Source organism: Nicotiana sylvestris, chromosome 4 (assembly GCF_000393655.2).
Source record: "Nicotiana sylvestris chromosome 4, ASM39365v2, whole genome shotgun sequence".
In the NCBI taxonomy this organism is placed as follows: domain Eukaryota; kingdom Viridiplantae; phylum Streptophyta; class Magnoliopsida; order Solanales; family Solanaceae; genus Nicotiana; species Nicotiana sylvestris.
In genome coordinates this window covers 128,433,648-128,439,966 of record NC_091060.1, presented here as the reverse complement: position 1 = coordinate 128,439,966, position 6,319 = coordinate 128,433,648, and positions in this window count along the sequence as shown.

Genomic DNA, 6,319 nt, shown 5'->3' with positions numbered 1-6,319 from the left:
TAACCACATCTGCATCTGAGAGGCCGCAAGTGCGACTCCCGTAGATGCGGAATGCAACCGCAGAAGCAACAGATGAGAAAGGGGCCAGGAACCGCAAAAGAGGCATATGTATCGGACCTGCGAGACTGCAGATGCGAATTCTGGGTCGCTGGTGCGGGGGAGAGGTTTTTAAGTGAGAACCACAGAAGCGGTATCGCAGATGCGATGGGTGGACCGCTTGCGCGGGATTGCTGGGCAGAACATATATATAGTTGCCTTCGCGAATTTGAGCTATTCTTTCACCATTTTCATCCGGGAAGTGAGCTTTTGGTTAGATTTTGAGAGGGAATTCAAGGGAACTAAGAGGAGGTAAGATTCTTGGAACCTAAACTTATTATTGAGGTGATTTTTACCATTATAAACATGGAAATTTAAGGAAAATCCGTGGTAATTTGGGGGTTAGGGCTTGACTAATTAGAGACCTTTGAGTGATGATTTGAGGGACCATTTGAGGTCCGATTTTGGTACTTTTGGTATGACTGAACTCGTGAGAGAGTGAGGATTCTGGAAATGTAAATTTTACTTGATTCCGAGACGTGGGCCCGAGGGGCGTTTTGATCATTTTATCTAATTTCGCATATTAACTTAGAATTTCTTTGTAGAATAAGTTACTTGAAGTGTTATTTATATTATGAAATTGAATTTAATAAATTTGGGCCATTTGGAGTCAAGTACTCGTGGCAAGAACGTGGTTTCGAGTTGATTTTGAGCCGATTCGAGGTAAGTAGCTTTCCTAACCTTGTGTGGGGGACCTTCCCCTTAAGATTTGGTATTATTATTAATTGAAATGCCTTGTACGTCAGGTGACGAGTGTGTACTTGTGCTAATTGTTGAAAATCTGGTTTTCATTAAGTAATTACTAGTATGTTTCTTTTCCTTTTTATATTACCTGCATTTAAAGCATGTTGTTAGCTTAGTAGATCCCCCTTGTCTATTTATTTGGGACTGCGGATGTGGGATTCTAGTAGATCCCCCTACACAGTTATATGGAACTACGGGACTGCACCCGGTAGATTCCCCCAGTATTGGGTATTTACATTTAGGACTACGGAATGGGATTCCAGTAGATCCTCGCGCACTATGAGTTGGACTACAGGACGGGATCCTGGGAGATCCATTGGATATGTATAATTGGGACTACAGGACGGTATCCTGGGAGATCCCCGATTGTTATTTTGGTGCTGAGTCGTATTTCTTTCTGTGTTTACCTTGCCTCTGTAATAGTTGTTGTTTCCCTTTATATCTTGTGTTACTTTTACTATTGTACTTATTTATACTAATATGTTCTACACTGTCGAACTTTATATTTTATTTAACCTCAATAGGGCCCTGACCTTTCTCGTCACTACCCTGTCGCACCCCCCTTTTTTCCTTCCCTGGAAATCGGGTTCATGACATTTTGGGTATGGGACAACTCATACCTTTTGGGAACGGGGTTTGCATTTTTGAAGAGTCGCCACCTAACAATTTTTAAGGTGCGTTAGGGCACCTATAAGGTTCATTTGGAACTACGTTTGATAACCAGAGAAAGGGTAAGGGCTTGAAATTATCCTAAGGGGAAGGTGTTAAGCACCCCTCAGGATCCACTACTGTTGTTCCTGGCCAGACAGATTTTTGTGAATTTGTGCAATTAACAAATAAACACGTAGGGCTCAAATAATAAGGGATTTGAATTTAAACACACAAATATTTGAAAATGATTAGTGAAAGCAAGGTTTTGAAAAGGGTTACAATCTAAATATGATTATTAATGTAGGGGTTGTGCTAGGTTTGTTTGAATATGGATCACATAAATGCAATACCCGATATGACACTCCACAAAAGAGGGGCTACACGTGGTATTAGCACACCGATCATCATATCCATATCTACCCTTTCCCACCCCATGGAGGTAATTAAAGTGAGGGTTGGTCTCGACCTCTATTGTATGTTGTTACCCGTCCCTCCATATGAGTCCCGGAGGAATTTAGGACTTCTATCCTATTAGGGGGGTTCTAGGCAGACCCTCAGGTTTAAAGGCAAAATACTAAGGCGACATATAAAACAGGTAGGACTGAATTTAAAAGAGGAAAGCACAGAAACAAGCAAAAGGCTCAGATATACGTCCACAAATAATGCATATAGACAGCATGACTTATATACAATTAAGGTATGAGTTTAAAAATCCTAAAGCAGGGGTGTTGAAGTGGTAACATCAGAACCGGATTTATTACATGACTCAGAAAAGAAATCTAAATTAGGTTTGCCTACTGATTTTAACAGTTGATAATTAAACAAAGGCAGTTCCAGTTTTATTTAAGTTATTACTAAGGCTTGCCTAGGCGCAAAGCGAGAAGCAGCAGTTATTCAGAATTACTAAAAGACGGTTTGGAGCTTATTCTTTACCCTAAGAGCATGTTGTTCTAGTCAAATGCAGAGATTATTACCAGTTATTTTAAACAGGATAATCAAGTGTGAAGCTATTTTTTACCTCTTTTATAATCAACAATTTACACTAATTGTAAATGCAAATAAGATCCTAAAACATGGAATCTAAAATGCAGAGTTCCTAGGGCAGGATTTCTAAGTGCACATGTCACGAATGCAGATAATAATAAAGTGCTAATTATTAGCAGATTTTAAAACATGATGTTGTAAAGGTGCACATGCTGAAACAATGAACATGAGACCTAAGAGCATGATTTCTAATGCATGCATGAACCCTAAGCATGGTTTCTATTGCGCAATTAGGAACATAAACCTAATAACATGTTTTCTACCCTTAACATGCATATTTACCCTATCCTTTTTCACTAGCCCCCCCTCCCCCTAATACTTGTTTACAAATTATTATAGACCAAGTGATTGAGTTACATGAGAAATGCAAAATAAGAAGTTACAACTACAGGAAGCCTGATTCTAACTTCCTCTTTGAGTTATGTAATAAACCACCTCAAATGCAAATATTGTTCCATATCCTTTCTTATATCTGGTTGTGTCAGAGTTCCCTATGGACCTCCAGGGATCCCGGGCAGTGCTCACACCCAGATTGCATAACCAAAGCAGAATAAGTGCAGTGTGAAAGGGCCAACTCTTATGTGTTCAGGTTCAGAGGGAGCTCAAGGGTCCCAAAGCAAGGCTCACACAAAAGAGGCAGAACCTAAAGATCTAAAATTGCATGTGAGAGTGCTTGACATAGATTTAAGGGAGTTGAGTTGGAAAACGGTTTTGAAAATGATTGGTTTGAAGTAAATTTGCAACAACAACAGAAGAGTTGCTTAGGGAAAACAGTTTTGAAAGGGGCAGGGGATAGGAGCAACAACAACACATACAAAATAAGTTCAGAGAATAGTACAACTTCAGCAGTTACAAACAGGGAAGTAGAGGTTGGGGGACATAGAGGACCCAAATCAGAAACATACAATTAGTGTTAATCAAGTATATTATGAGACATGCTAGTTAAGGGACATAAACATGAACAAGTAATTATGTTGATTACATTTGAACAAAGGAGGGTAGAATTTTAAGCATGTTGAGTAAAGCAGTAAATAAGAAGTACAATTCAACAACATGAGCCATTAAGTTAGTGCAGAAAGAGACAGGGATTGACAAACAAGGGAACACATAGAGTTGGGTTTCAGAATTTAAACTAAGAACATACCAGTTGAAGAAGCAAAGTGCAGAAAAAGTAAAGCAATCAGAGGTCCACAGTCTAGCCTTAGCTTTCAGCCAGCTAGACAAAGCAGTAGCACAAGTAGTGGAGAAAGAAAGAGAGTTTGAATGTGTATGTGTGTGTTCGGACGTGTGTTGTTACTGAAAGACTTAGGGTATTTATAGTTTTGAAAATAAGTGGAAAATAAGGTAACAAGTAAAGGTTTAACTCAAATATGGAAGTAATCACAATTAGAATCCCATTAATACAAGTATTCCCCTTTAAACAAGGACTTACAGCTTAACGAATACTAACAGGGATAGCTTAAGGAAAGAAAATTAGTTTGAGAAAGATTGATTTTTACCATATAAGGGGGTAGTAAAGGTATAGAGTATATAATTGAGTCTAAGTACATAATATACTTAATTTTGAGGAAATGATTCAGCAAGAATGAAGCACCACAGTAAATAAGAGAACGAAATCAATCAACTTTAAACAAACGAGTAAAATTTAGGGGTTTATAAGAAAGCCTTTGCAATCAACCGTAACTTAAGGAAATCAAGATCAATCAAGAGGGAGACATGATTCTGCACTTTGACATATAAAATAGAGAAGAATGAACAGGAGTATCAGACATGCAATGTCAACCATATTGACAAAAGAAGCAAACTAGATAAACACAAACATACAGCAGCAACATGAGTATGCTAAGGGCCTAGTGGTAAAAGAACCCACTCGAAACATGGTAATCAACAAGTCATGGCTAACATATAGAACCAGAGTGGAAAACCAAACTAACAAGTAAAGAAGGTCAGAAACAAGCAAAGAAAGCCTTTAAACTCACAGTAATAAGTGAAGAAAAACTTTAAGAAATTAGGCTTTTAAAAAAGTTGAGTTAAAAAGGGGTAAGAACTCAGAATCATTCAAGACAAACAAAGAAAAGGGATCTAACCATAAAGAACCCAAATCGAAACAGGTATACATACAAAATAAACAAAGACAGTTCTAGATCCCCAGACAAACCAAAAAAACTTAGGGTTTTCAGCACGATGAACCAGGTAGAAGAAAACATAAACAAACCATTGAAACCTAGTAAAATCATATGACAACACTGAAAATCAGAGGATAATTCATTTTAAAAGAGATTAAGAAAACCCTAATCTTTGAAGACGAAGAGTCATTTTGAAAAACATCGGAGAAACCTTTGAGAACAACAACAAAGGTTCATAATATATGTAGATCTAAGGCAGATCTGAAAGAAGATGGGAAAATCTTTAAAGCTAGGGTTTCAGAGAACCTAGAAAAAGTGAGAAAACTTCGAAAAGTTACCGATCTAGCCGGAAATGTTGCAGATCTTACTAGAATGGCCATGAATGGCCGGAAAAAGACCATGGATAGAAGTTGATCAAGGATTGGACTAGATCTCTTAGAGATCTTTCCATAAAATCACAAAAGCGGGCCACCAGGAGACGTAGGAGACAAGTACACGTCTAAAACAGCCATGGGAGTCCATGGATTGAGTGAGGATCGAAGGGGATTAGGGTTATTTTGGGGTGGCGGCGGCTAGGGTTTGAGTGAGTTTGCAGAGAGAATTGGAGAGGAAAGGGGATTCAAGGGTGGCAGGTTGGTAGGAAATGAATTAGGTTAGGGGGTCGTTTGGGTTTATTTTAGGAAGTGGAAATGGGGACCGTTGATCTGAATGATCAACGGTATAGATTGAATGGGGTAGGTGGGTCGGGTTATAAAATTGGGTTTGGGCTTGGTCCGATGGATTCAATTGGGTTGGGAATTGGGGTTTGATTTAGGCTATAATTGAAATACAATTTTGGCTACAAGTTAAATAGCCACTTTTTCCCTTTTAATTTATAAAAATAGTAAATAGTTTTTGAAAATTAATTTAAAGGCTAAAATAATTTATAATACATAATTAACAATATAAAAACACAGGACCCAATTTTATGAATATAAAACCTAATTAAACCTTAAAAGGGCTAATATTGCAATTATGTGCAATTTTAGCTTTAAAAATACTAAATGAAATTGTAAAAATATGTGAAAATTAATTTAGCCATATTTTGGCATAACTATAAAAATTCAATAGATGAATTATCAAAAATAATAATTTTGGAAATAATTATTGGGATTTTATGGATAAAAAAGGGGGAAATAAATCAATTAAAAAACCTTTAAAATTATGGAAAAATAATAAAACCCTTGTACATGCTTATATATGTATACATATGCTATTTTGAAGGTATTTTGCATATTGAAAATATATAGGAAAAAATTGGGTATCAACATACCCGACCGAGGTTAGGCTTGGCACTTACTGAGTACCGCTGTGGTGTACTCATGCCCTTTCTGCGCATGTTTTTTATGTGCAGATCCAGGTACTTTGACTTAGTCCTATCACCCTTGAGGCGAGGCGAGTGCTCCAGAGATTTCGAGGTATATCTGTCGCGTCCGCTGACCGAGGAGTCCCTTTCCATTCTATCTTGTAGTGATAGCCCTTCTATTTTCTTCTGTTGATGTAGACATTCCGGAGTTAGAGAATTTTTATTAAATTCGTAGCATGTGATTTATGGGTTTCCGGGTTTTGGAAAAAATGTATTGGTTTTAAGAGTTAATATTTTGTATAACGAGTGGCAC